This window comes from Oryctolagus cuniculus, chromosome 1, assembly GCF_051225735.1.
Source record: "Oryctolagus cuniculus isolate XC-2025 breed Fujian yellow rabbit chromosome 1, ASM5122573v1, whole genome shotgun sequence".
NCBI lineage: Eukaryota > Metazoa > Chordata > Mammalia > Lagomorpha > Leporidae > Oryctolagus > Oryctolagus cuniculus.
In genome coordinates this window covers 19,019,138-19,041,424 of record NC_142867.1, presented here as the reverse complement: position 1 = coordinate 19,041,424, position 22,287 = coordinate 19,019,138, and the positions used below count along the sequence as shown (strand labels likewise).

At 42.3% G+C, this 22,287-nt stretch overlaps 1 protein-coding gene across 3 annotated transcripts in view; it reads right to left on the bottom strand.

The window, feature by feature from the left end:
- CKAP5 (cytoskeleton associated protein 5) overlaps nt 1–22,287 on the bottom strand; it is a 113,019-nt gene that overhangs the window by 79,395 nt on the left and 11,337 nt on the right. Inside the window, exon 2 of one of the 3 annotated variants that reach the window (XM_089327065.1) lies at nt 8,750–8,863. The exons of 1 other annotated variant lie outside the window; for it this stretch is intronic. The gene's annotated coding sequence lies outside the window, so the exon portion shown is untranslated. Of the gene's footprint in view, nt 1–8,749; nt 8,864–15,561; nt 15,701–22,287 lie in introns of those variants that run through there. One more of the 3 variants, XM_002709083.5, reaches the window with a different exon arrangement.

The following is a 22,287-nucleotide window of genomic DNA, read 5'->3' as shown; positions in this document are numbered from 1 at the left end:
GCCAGGAGCCAAGTGCTTTTCCTGGTCTCCCATACGGGTGCAGGGCCCAAACGCTTGGGCCATCCTCCACTGCACTCCTGGGCCACAGCAGAGAGCTGGCCTGGAAGAAGGGCAATCGGGACAGAATCCGGCGGCCCCACAGGGACTAGAACCCGGTGTGCCAGCGCCGCAAGGCGGAGGATTAGCCCATTGAGCCACGGCGCCGGCCGAAAAATAAGTCTTAAAAAATTTCAACATCACCTAGCTTTCTACCTAATTCTAATAAATATGACCCTATATATGAAGTAGTGTTACAGCTGGAGGACAATGTCAGTTCTGGACAAAGAGGAATTTCCACACAGACAACAAGAGTGAGCAGAAGAGAAGGCTTTATTTAGAGCAGGGGCCCTTGAGGCCAGCGCTGTGGTGCAGTAGGTTAACACTCTGGTCTGAAGCATCCCATATGGGCACCGGTTCTAGTCCCGACTATTCCTCTTCTGATCTAGCTCTCTGCTATGGTCTGGGAATGCAGTAGAAGATGGCCCAAGTCTTTAGGCCAGTGCACCTGCATGGGAGACCCAGAGGAAGCTCCTGGCTCCTGGCTTTGCATCAGCGCAGCTCTGCCCGTTGCAACCCATTCCATTGCGGCCAATTGGGGAATGAACCATCGGATGGAAGACCTCTCTCTCACTCTCTCTCTGCCTCTCCTTTCTCTGTGTAACTCTTTCAAATAAATAAATAAGTGTTAAAAAAAAAAAAAAAGCAAGCAAGCAAGCAAGCAAGCAGGGGCCCTCAAGGGAGGAGTTGCCTGCACGGTTGGCAAAGCATAGCCTTTTTTTTTTTTTTTTTTTAAGATTTTTGTTTATTTATTTGAAAGAGTTACAGAGGCAGAGAGAGATCTTTCATGCTGGCCTACTCCCTAAATGGCGCCAATGGCCAGGGCTGGACCAAGCAGAAGCTGGGCGCCAGGAGCTTTGTCATGTCCCCCTTGTGAGTGGCAGGGACCCAAGCCTGGGCCATCTTATATGCTGCCTTCCCAGGCACACTAGAAGGGAGCTGGATATGAAGTGGAGCAGCAGGGACTAGAATCAGCGCCCACATGGGATGCTGGCACGGCAGGCAGCAGCCTAACCTGGTACACCACTTAGTGCAGGCTCTTTTATCACATAAAATGGTACCAAAAAAGATTGTGTTGTTTTTGATTGATTAAAGTATTCAAGCTATGTCTAAATACACACTTTTGATTGGTCTTCATAGGCAGGAATTATCAGTCACTCAGGAAGATAGGGATAGAAATTATTGTCTAATCAGCAAACAGTGGGTTTCATTGCTTATCATGGGGGTCTGGGAGCACTATATGTTCTATCTCTGATAGACATCTATGTGTTCCTGAAGCCAAGTGCATTTGAAGGCAGTTCTCAGGAATAAGCGTCTTAAAAGTGCCTTTCACCTTTTTTTTTACTGCAACAGGGAACTTACCTAACTGCCCATTAGCAAAACTAACTCTCAGAGTAATAAAAAACTCTAAATAAACGATTCCTTTATAAGTATTCTTTATATTTAAATCCTTTAATGAGTTTTACAGTTAACATTCCTTCAACAAATTTATGCTATACTCCTTTAGATAACATTATTTTCTGATTACAAAATAATCTGTTAATTGCAGAAAATCTAGTAACTTGAAAATAGATAAGGATGGGGTAGGAGTTTGGCCTAGTGGTTAAGATATCTCTGTTCCAGGTCTGGTGCTGTGGAGTAGTGGGTTAAGCCTCTGTCTGCAGTGCCAGCATCCCATATGGGCACAAGTTTGTGTCCCAGCTGCTCCTCTTCCAATCCAGCTCTCTGCTATGGCCTGGGAAAGCAGTAGAAGATGGCTCAAATCCTCAGGCTCCTGCACTCATGTGGGAAACCCAGAAGAAGCTCCTGCCTTCTGATGGGCTCAGCTCCATTTGGGGAGTGAACCAGCAGATGGAAGACATTTTTCTCTGTCTCTCCCTCTCTCTGTAACTCTGTCAAATAAATAAAATCTTCCAAAAAAAAAAAAAAAAAAAAAAAAAAAAAAAGGCTCTGTTCCATGTCTGAGTACCTGAGTTCAATTTGCTGTTCTGCTCCTGATTTCAGGTTCTTGATAATGAAGACCCAGGGAGGCAGTACATACGGCTCAATTAACTGGGCTCCTGGGGTTACTGTCACCCAATGTAGGAGACCTGGATTGAACTCCCAGCTTCCTACTTCAGCCTGACCCAGCTCTGGCCACTGTAAGCCTTGAGAGAATTAATCAGCGGATGGAAGCATGTTCTCTCTCTCAAAATACATACATACACATATACATAAAGTCCTCTTGTAGCTTTTTTATTACATTTTCCCAGATTTGAGAATGATGTTTAAAGACTACATAACACTCCATTTTATAAATGTATCATAATTATCAATCTTATTGACATTTTAATTGTTTCCAATTTTCAATATTATAAATAACAGAAGAGGTCTGCTTATCTCTCCATTCCTAGTCCTGGCATAACATAAATTATATTTTCAACAAGTATTTAATAGATGACTTTGATAGTGTCTATTATGAATCAGGCATTGTGCAAAGAACTTTTTTTAAAGATTTTTATTTATTTGAATGGCAGAGTTACAGACAGAGAAGGAGAGACAGAGATCTTCCATCTGCTGGTTCACTCCCCAAATGACTACAACAGCTGGGGCTGGGCCAGGCTGAAGCCAGGAGTCAGGAGTATCTTTCAGGTCTCCCACATGGGTGCAGGGGCCCAAGCACTTGAGCCATCTTCCATTGCCTTCCCTGGTGCATTAGCAGAGAGCTGCATTGAAGTGGGGCAGCTGGGTTCCGAACTGACACCCATATTGCTTAACCTACTACACCACAACACTGGCTGTGCAATGTACTTTGTAAACATGTTAACTCACTGTGTACTCATATCAAATATATAGGCTCCCTATTTTATATGCAAAGATTAAGTAATTTGCCAAAGAAGTAAAACTGGTAGGAAGTGAGATTACACTAAAATTCTAAGTCTATGCCTCTTCCTTTACACTTTATTGTCTCCCATCAAAATGAAGGAACTGTTCCATGGAATGTTTTATGTATGTATATTCAAAGACTAATGAATTATAAAATTAGAATTCAATGGTATTTTTCAGGATCCGCATGAAACAACAATCTATTTTGGAGTAGGGGTTAATCCTTAACAATCTGCAGAAACTCAAATAATCACATAGCAATAGTGAGAGCTAAAAAGTACAACAGTTTGGAAAACAGTATGGTATCTACACTGAGGATGCACATAACATGATACTCAGCAACTTCATTTCCAGAAATACATCCTAGAAACTGATGCCAATTGTGCCAGAAGACTACATAAAGATGTTCACAGTAATATTGCTCATGAGTTAAAACACTTCACACATTCATCAATAAGACAATGAATAAATAGTGATATGCTCACAGAATGTATTATTATTATTATTTTTTTTTTGATAGGCAGAGTGGACAGTGAGAGAGAGAGACAGAGAGAAAGGTCTTCCTTTGCCGTTGGTTCACCCTCCAATGGCCGCCGCTGCAGCCGGCGCACCGCGCTGATCCGATGGCAGGAGCCAGGATCCAGGTGCTTTTCCTGGTCTCCCATGGGGTGCAGGGCCCAAGCACTTGGGCCATCCTCCACTGCACTCCCTGGCCATAGCAGAGAGCTGGCCTGGAAGAGGGGCAACCAGGACAGAATCCGGCGCCCCGACCGGGACTAGAACCCGGTGTGCCGGCGCTGCAAGGTGGAGGATTAGCCTATTGAGCCACGGCGCCGGCTCAGAATGTATTATTAAACAGCAAAGAAAATGAATGACCTATGCCAAACTTTTAAACTCTGTAGTGAAAAGACCAGTCTTTTTTTTCTTATCAATTGCTCACTGGCATGTTTATTAAAATATAAAAAATTATTAAATCAATATATATTTAAAGTTCTGCAGATGAATGCAAAATGGTCCAGCTGCTGTAGAAGAAAAATTGGCAGTTCCATAAGAAGTTAAACATGGAATTATAATATGACCCCATAATTCTATTCCTAAGTATGTATCCACGAGAACAGAAAATAGGTACTCAAATGAGTACTTGTGCACATGTGTTTATAACAGCACTATTCACAATAGCCCCAAAAGAAACCAACTGTCTATCAGTAGATAAATAAATTGATATATATATACACACACACACACACACACACACGATGGGATACTCCCCTGCAATAAAAGGGAATTCTGATACATACTTCTATGTGGATGAACCTCAAAAACATCCTGGGGCCGGTGCTGTGGCACAATGGGTTAACGCCCTGGCCTGAAGCGCCAGCATCCCATATGGGCACCAGTTCTAGTCTTGGCTGCTCCACTTCCAATCCAGCTCTCTGCTATGACCTGGAAATGCAGTAGAAGATGGCCCAAGTCCTTATGCCCCTGAACCCACATGGGAGACCCAGAAGAAGCTCCTGGCTCCTGGCTTTGGATCAGCGCACAGCTTTGGCCATTGCAGTCAATTGGGGAGTGAATCATCAGATGGAAGACGTCTCTTTCTGCCTCTCTCTGTAACTCAGACTTTCAAATAAATAAATACATCTTAAAAAAAATTATGCTGAGTGAAAAAAGCCAAACACCAAAGGTCCCATATTGTATGACTCTATCTATAAGGGCTATCCAGAACGAGTAAGTCCATAGGAAAAAAAAAATGCATATAGGTAGCTGTCACGGGATACAGGGAGCAAAGAGTAGAGAAAAAAAAAATACTTAAAGGATAACAGAGTACTGGGTACCCTGCAATGATAGGAATGCTTTGGAACTAGATAGAGGAGGTACACAACACCATTCACTTTAAAATAATTAATTCCAGGGAGGGCACAAAATGGTTAAAAGACTTGCAATGGTTCATAAACTGTTTTCAGAGAAGCTCAGAAATGGAAATAAGTGTTCAGAAACTTTCATAGCATGGAGTAAGGTATAAAAATGCAGCAAGAAGAATAAAAGTATAGAATGAGGCTGGAAAATAGTAAAGGTCAGACCCTGTAAAGCCTTGTAAGCAATGTTAGGTAATTTGAATTTAAACCCAAAATCAAAAAGAGCCTTTGAAGGACTATAAATAGGAAAATAACATACGTTATCAACTTTGTGATTTTTCAAAGACCACATAATGTAAATGTAGAGAACAGCTGAGGTAAAAGCTGCTGCCTGGGATCTGGTATTCTGTATGGGGGCTGGTGCAGGTCCCAGCTGCTCCATTTCTGATCCAGCTCCCTACTAATGGCCTGGGAAAGGCAGTGGAAGATGGCCCAACTGCTTGGACTCCCACACCCCCGTGGGAGTCCTGGTTTTGGCCTTGTCCAGCCCTGGCCATTGGGGCCATCTAAGGAAGTGGACCAGCAGATGGAAGATGTCTCTGTCTGTCTCTCCTTCTTTGTAACTCTTTCAAATAAAAAGTAAACCTTAAAAAAAAAAAAAAAAATCCGCTTGAAAGGCAGTGTAAGGAAGAAAATCAGTTAGAAGGCAGTGAGGTTGGGCCGGTGCTGCGGCTCACTAGGCTAATTCTCTGCCTGCGGCGCCAGCATCCCAGGTTCTAGTCCCGGTTGGGGCGCTGGGTACTAGTCCCGGTTGCTCCTCTTCCAGTCCAGCTCTCTGCTGTGGCCCGGGAGGGCAGTGGAGGATGGCCCAAGTGCTTGGGTCCCTGCACCTGCATGGCAGACCAGGAGGAAGTACCCAGCTCCTGGCTCCGGATCGCCGCAGCGCCCATTAGGGGAGTGAACCAATGGAAGGAAGACCTTTCTCTCTTTCTCTCACTTCTGTCTCTCTCTCTCACTGACTATAACTCTCTCTCTGTCACTGTCTAACTCTGCCTGGCAAAAAAAAAAGGGGGGGGGGGCAGTGAAGTCTAAATAAAAGATGACAGTAACCTAGACCAAAGGGTAATAGCATTCTAATTGTCAAATAATGCCCTTATTGAGCAAATGTAAAGGGATGTAAGAGGAGGAAAGAGATGAAGTTTTGGACAAGCTAAGTGAGATGCATGCTCATCAAGTGTAGATGTGGGCACAGCAGTTACAGATTCAAATCTGGAGGGACCAGGGCCAGTGCTGTGGTGTAGTAGGCTTAGCCTCTGCCTGTGGTGCCAACGTCCCATATGAGCACTGTTTCAAGTCCTGGCTGCTCTTCTTCTGACCCTACTCTCTGCTACGGCCTGGGAAAGCAGTGAAAGATGGCCCAAGTACTTGGGTCCCTGTACCCATGTGTGAGACCCAGAGGAAGCTCCAGACTCCTGGCTTCAAATCAGCCCAGCTCCAGCCGTTGCAGCCATTTAGGGAGTGAACCAGTGGACAAAGACCTCTCTATAACTCTACTTCTCAAATAAATAAATAAAATCTTTAAAAAAAAAATCTGGAGGGACACAGGAGTAGGGTAGGAGGGGGAGAGAGAGACATCCAACTTGGAGATAAAAATTTTGAAGTTATCAGTAGATGGATGAAATCAAAACTAAAGGAGTGCATGACAGTACCGACAAAAAGTACATATTGAGAATGAAAGAATAGAGTTCAGATGAAAAAAGGATTTATATAGGACAGAAGATGAGCCATTCAGTTCAACATGCATATTGCCTTGTTCATACAAAATGATAAATAATGGTGTGCTAGGGAAGAAAAAATATACAATAATCCAAAAAGCAGTACTAGTCTTAACAAATTTGGGCTTTTATTTTTTTGTGTGTATGTTTAAAGATTTACTTATTTGTTTATTTATTTAAAAGGCAGAGTGATAGAGAGGGAGCCAGAGCTCCTCCATTCATTGGTTGGTTCACTCCCCAAATAGCTGCAAACAGCTGAGGCTGGTCCAAACAGAGGCCAGGAACCCAGAGCTCCGTCCAGCTGTCCCACAAAGACGGCAATGGCCCAAATCCTTGGGCCATCTTCCACTGCTTTCCCAGGCACATTATGTATGCATATTATAAAAAAATATATATATACATGGATTCCAATTTTTTTTTTTGCACAAAAATAAACTCATATTGAAAGAGTTACAGAGAAAAGAGAGAGAGAGAGAGAATCTTCTATCTGCTTTCACTCCCCAAATGACTGCCAAGGGCCAGGGCTGGGCCAGGCTAAAGCCAGGAGCCAGGAGTTTCTTCCAGGTCTCCCATGTGAGTTCAGGGACCCAAGTACTTGGGCCATATTCCGCTGCTTTCCCAAGCACATTAGCAGGGAGCTGGACTGGAAGTGGAGCAGTTGAGACTCAAACCAGCACCCACTTGGGATGCAGGTCCAGGCAGCGGCCTAACATATTATGCTATAACACCAGCCCCTGACCCTCAGTTCTTTAAGGGTAGAATAAATGGCTGGTATCACTGCTTACGGAAGTGTCTTGAGGTTGATGGAACTTATGTTGAGAAATAATACCTATATTTCTTATCTTTTAATCCTAGCTTTCCACACTCTTTTACAACAACAACAGTCTTTCACCTGGCTACTTCACTCCCCAAACACCCACAACAGCCTGGGCTGAGCCAAGGCACCCAGGATTCTATGTGGGTATCTCATGTTGGTGGCTGGGGCCCATGTACTTGAGTTACTATCTGCTGCCTTCCCAGGTACATCATCAGGAAGCTGGATCAGAAGCTGAGTAGCCAGGATTCAAACTGGCTCTCTGATATAGGATGTAGGCATCCCAAATAGAAGCTTACTTGCTGCACCAACACACCTACCTCTCCAGAAACATTCTGAAATTCCCTCTTAAAAATATAAAACTCAGGCTGGCGCCGCGGCTCAATAGGCTAATCCTCTACCTAGCGGCGCCGGCACACCGGGTTCTAGTCCCAGTCGGGGCGCCGGATTCTGTCCCGGTTGCCCCTCTTCCAGGCCAGCTCTCTGCTGTGGCCCGGGAAGGCAGTGGAGGATGGCCCAAGTGCTTGGGCCCTGCACCCCATGGGAGACCAGAAGCACCTGGCTCCTGCCTTCAGATCAGCGCAGTGCGCCAGCCGTGGCGGCCATTGGAGGGTGAACCAACGGCAAAAGGAAGACCTTTCTCTCTGTCTCTCTCTCTCTCTCACTATCCACTCTGCCTGTCAAAAAAAAAAAAAAAAAAAAAAAAAAAAAATATATATATATATATATATATATATATAAAAACTCAAAGACCAGGTACTTGGCATCTAGCAAGAGTTCAATTAATGTTGTCAATTTATTATCACTGTCAATATTCGGCATTCTCAATTGGAAAATATTTCATTTCTAAATTATAGTTGACTTGATTTTAACATTTTATAAAAGAGTAAACACAGGGGCTGGCGCTGTGGCACAGTGGGTTAACGCCCTGGCCTGAAGCACCGGCATCCCATACGGACGCTGGTTCAAGACCCAGCTGCTTCACTTCTGATCCAGCTCTCTGCTGTGGCCTGGGAAAGCAGTAGAAGATGGCCCAAGTCCTTGGGCTCCTGCACCCACATGGGAGATCCGGAAGAAGTTCCTGGCTCCTGGCTTCAGATCTGCACAGCTCCAGCAGTTGTGGCCATCTGGGGAGGGAACCATCGAATGGAAGACCTCACTCTCTTTCTCTCTGCCTCTCCTCTCTCTGTGTAACTCTGACTTTCAAATAATAAATAAAATAAATCATTTAAAAAAAGAGTAAATACAAATACCCAAAACTGAATTTAGTAGGAAAACATTTTACTTACAATAATTACTTGAAAACGATACACTCACAAAACAATTCAAAATTAAATACCTACCCTGGATCTCCAATGTTTGGGGATGCTCTGACTCTCAAAAATGATAACCAAAAAATATTTTGTTGTTTCTTTAATGTGCCCCTGTTCTGGTTTTAATTAAACTCCAGATCCACTCTACCAAAAAAAGAAAAAAAAGAAATCCCTGAAAGATAACAGGACACACAATTTACAGACATGATAATTTTATTATGGTCCTTTATTTTCTTTCCTTTAATTTATGCATTGGTCAAACAAAGAAATGGAACTATGGGGCCAGCGCTGTGGCACGGCAGGTAAAACTATCTGCAGTGCCAGCATCCCATATGGACACCAATTCAAGCCCGGTTGCTCCACTTCCAATCTCTGCTATGGCCTGGGAAAGCAGTAGAGGACAGCCCTGGTTCTTGGGCCCCTGCACCCACATAGACCAGAAGGAAGCTCCTGGCTCCTGGCTTCAGATCAGCACAGCTCCAGCACTTGTAGCCATGTGGGGAGTGAACCAGCGGATGAAGACCTCTCTCTCTCTGCCTCTCTGCCTTTCAAATGAATAAATACATCTTTAGAAAAAAAGAAGAAATGAACTATATCCCCCTCATTGGGAACCTCTTTGATCTAGTTAATACTTAAGAGAAAGGCTAAGTATATGGCTCTGACTTGTTTAAATAAAAATTAAAATAATTTATCCCTTATTCTGTACGAAGGATCTACAAAAAGTTTCTTTATTTTGTGCCACAGACTCCTGGTAAAGCTTATAGACACTTTCACAGAACATTTTAATGTATAAAATAAGTAACATCATAGGAAATTATTTTGAAATATACTTATGTAAATATTTTGAAATGTGAATAATATATCAATAGTATATGAATATTCTTCATTAATATACTAAATAAAATCCAACAGCAGGCTTAGTAACTAATGTAATTCTGAAGTTATATACACAAAAATATTTTGAGACATTATTTCTCATTTTCAGTTACATTTTATAATATAATATGAGTACTTTCAAAGAGTTTAAGGTACCAGTAACCTAAGGTCCCTCCTAATAGTAACAGTTAATACTGACTTTTTTTTTTTTTTTTTAAGATTTATTTGAGGCCAGCACCGCGGCTCACTAGGCTAATCCTCCACCTTGCGGCGCCGGCACACTGGGTTCTAGTCCTGGTCGGGGCGCCGGATTCTGTCCCGGTTGCCCCTCTTCCAGGCCAGCTCTCTGTTGTGGCCAGGGAGTGCAGTGGAGGATGGCCCAAGCACTTGGGCCCTGCACCCCATGGGAGACCAGGAGAAGTACCTGGCTTCTGCCATCGGATCAGCGCGGTGCGCCGGCCACGGCGTGCCGGCCGCGGCAGCCATTGGAGGGTGAACCAACGGCAAAGGAAGACCTTTCTCTCTGTCTCTCTCTCTCACTGTCCACTCTGCCTGTCAAAGAAAAAAAAAAAAAAAAGATTTATTTGAAAGGTAGAGTGACCTGGAGAAGGAGAGGTAGAAAGAGAAAGAAGAGAACTCTCAATGTGGTAACATTGTTAGCTTTAAAAAAAATATTTATTTACTTGAAAGGCAGAGTAACAGTCCATCCATCCACTGGTTCAATTCCCAAATGCCCGCAACAGAGAGGTCTGGGTCAGACCAAAGCCAAGAGCCACGGACTTCATTCTGGTCTCCCATAAGGGTAGTAGGAGCCTAAATATTTAGGCCATCATCCACTGCCTTCCCAGGTGAATGAGCAGGAAACTGGATCAGAAGTGGAGTAGTAGGACTCAGATACAGAATGCTGTCATCACCAAACCAGAGCTTTACCCACTGTGCCACAACACTGGCCCCTAACCCTTTATTTAAAGCACTTTGTATTTACAGGTATTTATGATAATCATTTTATTTGAGAATCTAGTAGGAAGACATTTAATCACTTACATGTATTTCTGACTATATATATGTACACACAGTTATATTATTTCAATCTAGTTTTTTTTCGGGGGGGGGGGCAAGGTGGTATTATTCTCAGCTATGGGGTTATTCTCTGCAAACCTAAGATTTTCTTGTGCAAGAACTTTGTCTTATTTATCTCAATCCTCACACAGTTTCAATTTTAAAAACTGGGATAAAGCAAGTATCATCATCCTCTTCTCACATAAGAATAAAAAAAAATTGCTTGCCCAAGGTCATTTAAGTAGGAGAAACTGGCCTAAATGAGGGTTCTTAGTTCCAAGTTTAGTTAGATTACTACACTATCTACATGTAGTTTCTAGATAAATATACACCAAAGAGTATTCATACTTTATAAATAGTAAGACATATTTTGGTGATTATCTAACTCAATGAAAATCTGAAGAGCAAATGAGAATATATGTGAAAGACAAATTTATTTGCACCAAAGGACTGAGGTAATTTAGAGAAGTTTAAAATAAATTTTAAAACTTAGTTGGCAATAGAGAAGCATCCTTAATCATCAGCTGCAAATAATCCAGCCCAACAACCCACTGGGACTTAAAATGATCACTGTTTAATTGTGACTTAGGGTTAGCCAGGCAGTCCAATTCCTCCCCTAGCCCCTAGCAACCCTTATTCCATGGAGAGTTGACTCTACCAGTTGAAAAGCGAAGTCTTTCTCTGAGTTAAGGAAAAACTAAAGAGTGGTAGATTATAATCTGTATGATTCATAGTAGTTTTAAATCTAAATGTAATTCTTTAAGTTTTTCCTTTGTCATGTAAGTGACCACTTGTGCTAAACTTTGCCTCTAAACGCAAATTTTAACTAACAAATATCACAAAAGAAGGTGAAGTCCTTGGAACTTTCAGAATACACTCAGGAAGTAATGAAGGACCTCAGAGGAAGTATAAAAGGGAATACATGTAGACTAGAACTTCAATTTCATAAAATGTAACAATAAAAAAGCCAAACATTCAAAATAGCCAAAAAGTGTAGGCAATCCAAATATTGGTGACAAATAAATAATACATAGTAAATCCATACAGTGCATTATTTAGCAATTTAAAGAGGGCAATGACATGGGTAAAGCCTGAAAACACTATGCTAAGTCAATGAAGCCATTAAAGGATATTTACATGATGACATTTTATGAACTGTCCAGAATAAATAAAGTACATCTGCCAGTTGCCCAGGAATGGGGAAGGGGGTGGCCAAGGGCTTCTTTTGGAAGCAATGGAAATGTTCTAAAATTGTAGTGATGGTTACAAAGCTCCATGAATATATTAAGGCCACTGAACTGCACACACTTTAACTGGGTAAACTGTATAGCAAGTAAACTATATATCTCACTAAAGTATTTTTAAAAAAACTAGGGGCCAGCACCGTGGCACAACAGATAGAGCCACCACCTACAGCACTAGCATATGGGCTCTGGTTCGAGTCTGGGCTGCTCCACTTCTGATCCAGCTCTCTGCTATCGTGCCTGGGAAAGCAAGAGAAGATGGCCCAAATGTTTGGGCCCCTGCATCCATGTGGGAGAACCAGAAAAAGATTCTGGCTCCTGGCTTAGGCCTGGTCCAGCCCTGGCTGTTGTCCCCATTTGGGGAATGAACCAGCAGATAGAAGACCTCTCTGTCTCTGCTTCTCTCTCTGTAACTCTAGCTCTCAAATATAAATAAATAAATCTTAACAAACAAAAACAAAGACGGGATTAACCACAAGACAGTGGGATGATAGTGAAAGCCTCATAGAAAAGGTGGCAGCTGAATTTATGAATAACAGGTGGGATTTTAAAAAAATAAAGATGAAAGAAGAGATATTCCAGACTGAGGAAATAAGACAACCTTAGAGGTAGGAAAGTACTGACCTTGCTTAGAGAACACTGAATGGCTCCCTTTATTGCAGAGTAAGACCAGAAATGTAGACTAAGGTCAGATCATTAAGATAATTTTTACTATTAAGCTAAACAGCAGTGGAAGCCAATGAATTGAAACAAGAAAATGAATGATCCTATCTGCCTTAGAAAGATAAAGCTATACAGAATGAATTGGAAAGGAGACATACAGAGAGTCATGATAGGAAATTATTGTAGTATTCCAGGAGTAAGATGAATAGGAGTGAAACTAGGAGTCTTCTTGAAGTAGGAATGGAAAGGATGAGTAAGTGAGACTCAGGGGAGTTATATTAAAGAGGTAGGAATGGGGCTGGTGCTGTGGTGCAGAGGGTTAATGCCTGGCCTGAAGCGCTGGCATCCCATATGGACGCTGGTTCCCCTCCTAGCTGCTCCACTTCTGATCTAGTTCTCTGCTGTGGCCTGGGAAAGCAGTAGAAGATGGCCCAAGTCCTTGGGCCCCTGCACCCATGTGGGAGACCTGGAAGAAGCTCCTCCTGGTTCCTGGCTTTGGATCGGCGCAGCTCCGGCCATTGCGGTCATCTGGGGAGTGAACCAACGGATGGAAGACCTCTCTCACCTCTACCTCTCTCTCCAACTCTTTCAAGTAAATAAAATAAATCTTTAAAAAATAAATAGATAAATAAATAAAGAGGTAGGATTAATAAATAAGCATTTGGAACTAAGAATGTAGGACTGTGGAAGAGTCTACTAGGAAGCAAGAGGCTTGATCCAAGAGACAGGAAAAATAAAGGTACCAATGACAAAAAAAAATGCTAGAAGTTCTGGGTTGTTTTGGGGGAGTAGAATAAAGGTTAGGAACATGATGAATCTGGTTTCAGACTCAAGAAATAGTATCTTCAAGTAGTTGGAAATGTAGCATTAGGGATGAACAAAGGAACTGCATTTTATAAACTTAAAGAAAATCAAGGTTTCATTAAATAACAGAGTTTGATGCCTTAAGGGGGACTAAGATTTCCAACAAGGCCAAGCATTAACAAAATTACTTTGAACTACATAATGGTTACTATATATATATATATATATGTATATGTATATGTATATTATATGTGTGTGTATATATATACACTATATAATGTTACTATGATTCATTTTATTTAGTTGCTACTACAAATATTTAGAAATTTCAAATTATTCATAGTTCTCAGGTTTTATCCCAATCTACAACAGAAACAAAGGCAAGAAGGTCAGGTAAAATAAAACTGTTCTACATAAGCATTATAATCTCACACTACCAATCTATCTAAAAATACCTTCCAACGAGCTCAAATATCATATAGTCCATATTGTTGCTGAAAATTATTTAGTTAAAATTGTTTATTTTTAGACCATGGTTAAGAAATGTTTTCAAGGTTATACTTAAAAGCAGAACGTTGAATAAATTTCTAAACTATCTAATTTTCCAGTCTGGCATCCAAATAAATAACAAATTTCTTACTAAAATGATTATGTACTATAATAAAATACAGACTTCAGAAATCTATGCATTTTTTCATTCAACAACCAATAAGAAGTTAGACACAGAGAGACTAAGTCATGAGTAACATTAGAATTAAGCCTAAAACTTATCTACTACTTCTCAGTCTACTACTCTTCTACCACCTAAGAGCCAAGTATAGTGTCCTTTCATTTTAAACTTACGCTGTAATTTGACAGTCTATAAGAATGAATACAAAGCTACTAAACAGATTGTTTTAGTCTCCTACTTGGAAGGAAGCATTGGCAGTACAACTAATTGTATGGCAAATTCCCAAGCTCCTGACCCAAAAAAGCTCTTCAATATCACAATACAAGAGATCTGGACTAGATTACCATTCCTGAACTCTGACTTCAGGCTAGAGAGATGCTACTGCAGGAGCTCAGTGAGTCTGAGAGGAGTTTATGGAAATTGCTGCCTACTCAAAAGGCAATCCCCTTTGAATGACCAACAAGGCCTGACAGGATTTTTTTTTTTTACAAAAGGCAATAATTACAAAACAAAGGTAAAATAAAATGCTTATACATGCCCAGAGATCTTCATTCAAACCATGCCCAGGAAGGACAACTGGATTAATGCATAACAATTATGTAATTGTTACAGATAATTTAAGATTTTTATTAACTTGACCACAGCCAGACAAAATCTCATCTCTAAGTAGCAGATAACAAAAATAAAAAACCTTTCCCTCTAATTACACACACACACACACACACACACACACACACACTGCCCTCAGGTATTCCCCATTAACAAGGATAAGTGTGATCCTTTTGCTGGTGTATGCATCATCGGGGGCCAGAAATTTGAACTGCTTGTTTTTCTAGCAGGGTATCTCAACAAACTCTAGTGTATTTGCTTTTCTAGTCCAGTAACAGTGGCCTCCCACAAATTCCTCCCGAGACAGAGGACTAAAGGGCTGTCTCTTTCCTATCTTGCTATTCTTATCAGCGGGAAAGAAGGTTAACTAGATTGTTCCCAACAGATGAGCATAGTCAATGTCTCCAAAGAGGAACTGAAGACAAACGTAGGCCTTTGGGAAGATGGAAAGCTAAATCCTTCTGTGAATGAGGTCAACTTTCAAAGTTATTGTTCAACTGTAGCAAGGTAGCTGAAAAACTAACGCTTACTCATCCCAAAGCTACCCAGGTCTCTAAATCCCAGGCTAAGGCACCAAGGCCCAGTGCACAGGATTCAGCTCCACCCATCCAGCTCAACTGGGTTATACTCTGGTAAAGGCAATCCTCTGCTCACCCCAAGTAGGTACCAGGCTGGGGCAAACCCTGGTTGTGAGCACTGCTCATTCGCTGCTTATCCAAACAAACACCCTAGGGCCGCTGGGCTGTCACCACCCCGAGGTAGAGCAGATGCCGGGGCTTTAGCTCACTGCAGCCGGCATTGTTTACGCTCTTTCACCGCCTTAGCCTCTGATAGGCCAAGAAAGTCCCCCATACTGTCCTCCAGACTTCCGGCACGGACTTGGGATCCTGGCCCCTCGCCCGCAGTTTGACACTTACGCTCCCCGAGCAGGGAGAGGTCGGGGCCCTAAGGTCCGAGCAGGATCGGCAGGAATACCGGGCAGGCGGGGGTGGTGGCATTGGTGCGGCCGAGCCGCTGGGAAACGCCTCCTCCGGGGGCGGAGTCCAGAACACCGCTGTTAGAGCGCCCGCCCCACCCCGAACCCCTCCCCGCACACACTGAAGACTTAAAGGGGCCGCAGCCTACTGTCACCCAGGGGTTTGCAGGCCTTAGGGAAATGCTTCCAGCCCACAAATTTTTTAAGCAAGAGGCAAATGAAGGACGACTAGAGAGAGATTCTACTTCAGCTGATGGGACCTCTTTTTTGGTGCTACCACGGTAATGTTTCAGAGACAAAGATGACCAGTTCCCACTATCACAACCTAATTCCTCCTCCAAGGTTGTAAAAAATTACTGCAGGAAACAGCCAAAGCACACACAGCCCCCATAATACAAACTGCTTATTTCATTCACTTCCCCTGACTTCGGCACTTCTTCACATGTCAACTCAAAAGCCCAGAAAAGAATTCCAGCAGCCTGCGATGCTTCACCTCACTCGTTCACAGATGTCCTTTACTGTACAACCCAAGGAATTCTTAGACAATGACACAAGATGAGTAGGAAGGCAATAGGAGGTGAAATAGAAAAATAACCACCCCCTGCTTCTAAGTAAAATGGGATCTTCAATATTGCATGCAAATACAATTGTGATATGTGGTCATTTAATTTCATATGAAGAGTTCTTGAGAAAACAGTAGTAGAAACTGCATTTATAAATCTCAGGGATTGGGGCCCGCGCCGCGGCTCAATAGGCTAATCCTCCACCTTGCGGTGCCGGCACACCGGGTTCTAGTCCTGGTCGGGGCACCGGATTCTGTCCCAGTTGCCCCTCTTCCAGGCCAGCTCTCTGCTGTGGCCAGGGAGTGCAGTGGAGGATGGCCCAAGTGCTTGGGCCCTGCACCCCATGGGCGAATGGGAGACCAGGATAAGTACCTGGCTCCTGCCATCAGATCAGCGCGGTGCGCCGACCACGGCAGCCATTGGAGGGTGAACCAACGGCAAAGGAAGACCTTTCTCTCTGTCTCTCTCTCACTGTCCACTCTGCCTGTCAAAAATAAATAAACAAACAAACAAACAAACAAACCTACCTCAGGGACTGGTCTCTAAGATTGGGAAAGGTTATCTATAAATTTTAATTTTTTTTCCACAGAGGGAGTAATCTCTGCATGATATCAACAGGAAAGATTGAGGTGCTTTAAAGCCAGCACACCTGTGTCTAATTTAGAGAAATAACTCACCTTCCTAAAGCCTTGGACCATCACCAGACCAAAACAGGAGTCAGCTTAGTGAGGGTAAAGACCATTTATGAGTAATCTAACACCTCCAATCCAAACAAGTGTTCAAGCAGAAACCTGGATTCCAAAGGACAGGCTTGAAAACTCTTACTAAGGGACAGACCTAAGGTTACCCATATTCTTGCTAGGCTGCTAAAGTAACAAAGACAAACTGATTAGGATTACAATATTCTGATTTTGAACTGTTAAAATAATTTCATTCGACAGAGAATTTAGCTGTGAAATGACACTTCTGAATTAGATAATTAAACTACTACAGCAAATACCCACCCCCACCTAACCCACTTTAAATGAAAAATTAAGTGTATAGTAATCTTCCCTTATTCATGGGAGATATGGTTACAAGACCCTCAGGGGATACTGAATTATATATTTATATACACATAAACTGTTTTTTCCTATACATACCAATGATAAAGTTCAATATATAAATTAGGTATAGTAAGAGATTAACAATAATAATGAAATTAGAAAAATCAGCAATACACTAAAATAAAAGTTATGTAAAATTTATGAATTATTTCTACAATTTTTTTAAGATTTATATATTTATTTGAAAGTCAGAGTTACAGATAGAGAGACGCAGCAGAGAGAGAGAGAGAGAGGTCTTCCATCTGCTGGTTCACTCTCCAATTGGCAACAACAGCCAGAGCTGTGCTGATCCAAAGCCAGGAGCTTCTTCTAGGTCTCCCACGCAGGTACAGGGGTCTACGGACTAGGGCCATCTTCTACTGCTTTCCCATGCCTTAGCAGAGAGCTGGATCAGAAGTGGAGCTGCCAGGACTCTAACCGGCACCCATATGGGATGCCGGCACTGCAGGCGGTGGCTTTTACCCACTATGCCACAGCACCAGCCCTACTACAATTCTCCATGTAATATTTTCAGACTATGGTCCCTCATGGGTAACTGAAACCTTGGCAATTAAAACTATGAATGGGTGGGGAGGAGGAACTATTGTATTAACATTGTTGAGAAACAGCTTGCCAGTACTTTCTCAACTTCCAAGTGGAGCAGCCGGGACTTGAACTAGCACCCATATGTGATGCCATTATTGTAGGTGGTGGCTTAACCCACTATGCCATGATGCTGGCCCTAGAAGCTACACTTTGTCTTAGACTATACACAAAAATTAACTCAACAGATTAAAAAAAAAACCTAATATAAGATCCAAAGGATAAAACTCCCAGAAGAAAACAGCTAGAAAAGCTTTATGATATCAAATTTGGCAATGAGTTTTTGGATATGACAACAAAAGCTAGGTAGTAAATGTAAAAAGACAAATGGGACTATATCAAACTTAAAAAATTTTGTCCAGGGAAATTTTTTGTCCAGGGGAGGGTATTATGGCACAATGGGTTAAAATGTCACTTGGGGGGACCCAGCGCCATGGCACAGTATGTTAATCCTCTGCCTGCATCGCCCGCATCCCATAGGGGCGCCGGTTCTAGTCCCAGCTGCTCCTTTTCCAATCCAGCTCTCTGTTGTAGTCTGGGAAAGCAGTAGAAGATGGCCCAAGTCTTTGGGCCCCTGCACCCACGTGGGAGACCAGGAAGAACCACCTGGCTACTGGCTTCAGATTGGCACAGCTCCAGTTGTTGCAGCCATTTGGGGAGTGAACCGACAGAAGAAAGACCTTTCTCTCTGTCTCCTCCTCTTACTGTCTGTAACTCTACCTCTAAAAAAAAAAAAAAAGTCACTTGGAGGCATCCACTCAGTACTGGTTCCTCCACTTCACACACCTGGGAGGGAGTCCCTGCCACCCACATAGGAGACCTGGATGGATGCCCATAACAGCTGGCATTTAGAAGTAAACCAGTAGATGGAAGATCTCTCTCTCTTACTCTGTCTCTCCCTCTCTGTCACTTTGTCTTTCAAATAAACAAAACTTGAGAAAAATTAATGGGCTGGGGCCAGCATTGTGGCATGGCAGGTTAACCACTGCCTGTGATGCAGGCATCCCATGTGGGTGCTAGTTCTAGTCCCAGCTGTTCCACTTCTGACCCAGGTCCCTGCTGGTGGCCTGGGAAACAATGGAATATGGCCTAAGTACCTGGGCTCCTGCCACCCATGTGGGAGACCGGAAAGGCTACTGGCTTCAGCCTGGCCCACCACTGGCCAATGCGGCCATCTGGGGAGTGAGCCAATGAAGATAAGATCTATTTCTGCGTCTCTCCCTCTTTCTAACTCTTTCAAAATAAATAAATATTTAAAATAAAATAATGGGCAAAGGATTTAAATAGATAATTTTCAAAAAAAAGATAAACAAATGATCAATAAGCATAAAAAAAAATCATCTATTATTTTTCACTTTATGTTTCTGTGTGGGAACAAACTGTTGAAATCCTTACTTAAGGTATACTAAGCTGATCTTCTGTATACTAAGATAATCGAAAATGAATCTTGATGTGAATGGAAGGGGAGAGGGAGTGGGAAAGGGGAGGGTGGTGGGTGGGAGGGACGGTATGGGGGGGAAAGCCATTGTAACCCATGAGACGTACTTTGGAAATTTATAAAAAAAAAAAAAAAAAAAAAATGATCAATAAGCATATAGAAAGACACTCAACATCACTAACAAGAGAACTACAGATCAAAATCACAATAAAACATCACCTCACAACCATTAGGATGGTTACTATAAACAGCAGCATATAACAAGCCTTGGTGAGGATGTAGAGAAATCGGAAACTTGGGGTCTGCTGATAAGATTGCAAAATGGTGTAACCATTAAAGAAAATAGTATAGAGGTTTCTCAGAAAATTAAAAATAGAACCACTATGATCCAACAATTCCACTTTCGGGTTTATTATAGTCAAGAGAATTGAGAACAGGGTTTCACAGGGTTACGTGCACACCCATGTTCATAGCAGCATCGTGATAGCCAAGAGATGAAAACAATCAAAATGTCCATTAATAAATGAATGGATAAGCAAAATGTAGTTTATTCATACAATGGAATACTATTCATGCTTAAGAGAAAAGGAAGTACTGTAACATGACAGAACATAGATGAACCTTGAGGACACTGAAAGTAATTCATATTTTCACTTGCTAAGGTTTCAGTTACCTATGAGGATCCATAATCTGAAACGTGTAAAATTGTAGAAATAGTTCATAATTTTTATTTTTTAAAGATTTATTTATTTATTTGAAAGTCAGAGTTACACAGAAAGAGAAGGAGAGGCAGAGAGAGAAGTCTTCCATCCGCTGGTTCACCCCCCAATAGGTTACAACAGCTGGAGCTGTGCCAATCTGAAGCCAGGAGCTTCTTCCAGATCTCCCACATGGGTGCAGGGGCCCAAGGACTTGGGCCATCTTCTGCTACTTTCCCAGGCCATAGCAGAGAGCTGGATCAGAAGTGGAGCAACTAAGACTCCAACCAGCACCCATATGGGATGCCATTACTGCAGGCGGCAGCTTTACCTGCTACTACACCACAGCACCGGCCCCCGTAAGTTTTAAATAGCTTTTATTATAGTATATTGCTAATTTTTCTGATTTTATTATTATTGTTAATCTTTTACTACATCTAACTTATAATCATTGGTATGTATAGGAAAAAACAGCGTGTGCACATATATATAATTCAGCATCCCCAGAAGGTCTTTGTACCATATTTCCCATGAATAAGGGAAGACTACTGTACACTTAACTCTGTTTTATTTTATTTATTTATTTGAAAGTCATAGTTACACAGAGAAGCAGCAGAGACAGAGAGAGAGAGAGAGGTGTCTTCCATTCACTGGTTCACTCCCCAGTTGGCCGCAATGGCAGGAGCTGCGCCGATCCAAAGCCAAGAGCCAGAAGCTTCTTCCGGGTCTCTCATGTGGGTGCATGGTCCCAAGGACTTGGGCCATCTTCTACTGCTTTCCCAGGCCATAGCAGAGAGCTGGATCAGAAGTGGAGCAACTGAGACTCCAACCAGCACCCATATGGGATGCTGGCACTGCAGGTGGTAGCTTTACCTGCTACTACACCACAGCACTGGCCCCTTAACTCTACATTTAAAGTGGTTAATATGGGAGTGGGCATTTGGTGTAACGCTTAAGATGTCACTTGGCACATCTGCATTCTAAACCAGAGTGCCTGGTTTCAAGTCCTGGTTCTGCTCCCTGATTCCAGCTTCCTGCTAATATGAATCCTGGGAGACAGTGGTGATGGATCAAGTAATTGGCTTCCTGCCACCCATGTGGGAAACTTGGATTGAGTTCCTGGTTCTGGGCTTGCCTGTCCCAGGCATTGTGGGCATTTGGGAGTGAACTAGTGGTTGGGAGCTTACTCCTACTCTACCTCTCAAATAAATTTCAAAAATTAAATTAAAAAACCCACATATATATATATGCATATATCTATAGATGCCTCTCAAATAAAATATCTATCTATGTATCTGTATCTATATAAAGAGATGCACTTGTTGGCTGTTAATCACTACCAAAAATATCAATTATTCTTATGGGCCCTAAATGCAATCACATAGTATATCCATTTAAGAGGGAGTCAGATGAGATACAACATGCAATGGAGAAGCCATATGAAGACAGATCAGAGAAAAATTAGAAGAATCTAGAGCAATGTGGCCACAAAGGATCACCAGCAACCACCAGAAGCTGGAAGAGGCAAGGGAAAGATTGTGGCCATGTTGATACTTCAATGTTAGCTCTATAAAAGTCATTTCAGATTTCTGACTTCCAGAACTGTGAGAAAATAAATTCTGTTCTTTTAAACCACCCAAATCTGGTGAGTTGAAACAACAGCCATCGAAAACTAATACCACACTGTACCTATTTGAATGCACATAAAAATCCTGTGGAAGAAATCAATCCATGGCTATTTCTGAGAAGTGTGTCTTAAGAGCTAGACAAAGAGTTTCTGCTTTTTACCTTATTAATACTCATCCATACCATCTGATTTTTTAAACGACTTTTTAAATAAAATATTTATTTATTTGAGAGGCAGAGTTTCAGAGAGAGAGAGAGAACAGGGAGAGGTCTTCCATCTGCTGGTTCACTCCCCAAATGGTCACAATGGCCAGAGCTGGACCAATCTGAAGCCAGGAGCTTCTTCTGGGTCTCCCACGTGGGTACAGGGGCCTAAGCATTTGGGCCATCTTTCTCTGCTTTTCCAGGCACATTAGCAAGGAGCTGGACGAGAAATGGAGCAGCTGGGACTCAAACCGGTGTCTATATGGGATGCTGGTGGCAGAAGCCACAGTGCCAGCCCCAAGAAAGATTTTTTTTTTTAAAGATTTATTTTATTTGAAAGGCAGAATTATAGAGAGAGAAGGAAAGACAGAGTGAGATCAATCTTTCACCCACTGGTTCACACCCCAAATGGCCCCAACAGCCAGGGCTGAGCCAGGCTGTAGCCAGAAG